The sequence below is a fragment of the Labrus mixtus genome, chromosome 2, assembly GCF_963584025.1.
Source record: "Labrus mixtus chromosome 2, fLabMix1.1, whole genome shotgun sequence".
NCBI classification, from domain to species: Eukaryota; Metazoa; Chordata; class Actinopteri; order Labriformes; family Labridae; genus Labrus; species Labrus mixtus.
In genome coordinates this window covers 3,627,182-3,628,501 of record NC_083613.1, presented here as the reverse complement: position 1 = coordinate 3,628,501, position 1,320 = coordinate 3,627,182, and positions in this window count along the sequence as shown.

Genomic DNA, 1,320 nt, shown 5'->3' with positions numbered 1-1,320 from the left:
AGCAGCGAGCGGAACAGGTTTAGTGCTGGCAGATGTGGTTATCAAATAATCACTGTTTCAGATTTGAACCAAATGAACGATATGTGTTGCTCTCTCTGATAACTGTTGGGATGTTGTTCCATTCACGTGAGGCTGTAACAGAAAAGGCAGACTGACTAAAAACACACTTCCTTAGAGGAATAATGCAGTCGCCTCTTGAGACACCCCTCGTGAAGTGATGTGTGTTTGTTCGTATGCTTACAAACTCTCTGAGTGGGGGAGGGGCCAAACCATGTGTGATTTTATAAAGGAGGCATGCATTTTTGTGTTTAATCATGTTCTCCCAGCTCAGGAGGTTGTATTTTTTGAGGATTGAACAGTGGTGGAATTGCTTTGGTTTTTTGTCTAAAACTTTTATTGTCTGTTTATACAAAGACTGTAGTGGTTTTAATGTGGTGTGACTTGCCTGAGACCAGCTTGTCAAACAGTAGGTCATATATGAGAAAATCATTGAATGCATGTACATCTTGGCTGCTTCAGTGGACATGGAGTTTCTGATAAATCTGAAGTTGGCAAGGTTAAATTTAATTTGTTTACAGACTTTTTTTTTACATGTGCTTTAAAGTTCAGGTTGGAGTCAAGTATAATGCCAAGGTATTTGAATTCTTTTACAATCTGTAGTTTTTCTCCTGACACAAGTATATCTGGATCGGATATCTGGTTTGAGTCATTTGTTTTAGTGAAGAACATACCAACAGTTTTAGACACGTTAAGTTGGAGACAGCACTGATTAAGCCATGCTGTAATTTTGACCATTGCGGTTGTTAGTTTTGAAGCAACTTCTGCTTTTGTTAAACCATGCACATACAAAACTGTATCGTCAGCATACATTTGAATGTTAACCTCAGGACACACAGATGGCAGGTCATTTACATACAAGCAGAATAAAAGTGGGCCCAGTATAGATCCCTGCGGAACGCCCGTGGACAAGCAGAGGGCGTCAGATTGATAATTAAGTATTCGCACACTTTGAGAGCGGTTGGAGAGATATGATTCTACCCATGTAAGTGCATCAGCAGATAAATTAAAGGTGGATAACTTAGATAGAAGAACCCTGTGATTTACAGTGTCAAATGCTTTTCTGAGATCCAGAAAGACAGCACCAACAATGCCACGGTTATCTAGCAGTGATTTGATTTTTTCGATGAAGAAGCAATTAGCTGTCTCTGTTGAGTGGTTGGATCTGAATCCAAACTGTATTGGATGCAGGTGATAAGAGCTGTTGTTCAGGTGATGTATAATTTGCTCAGCCGCCCATTTCTCTGCAACTTTAGACATAAT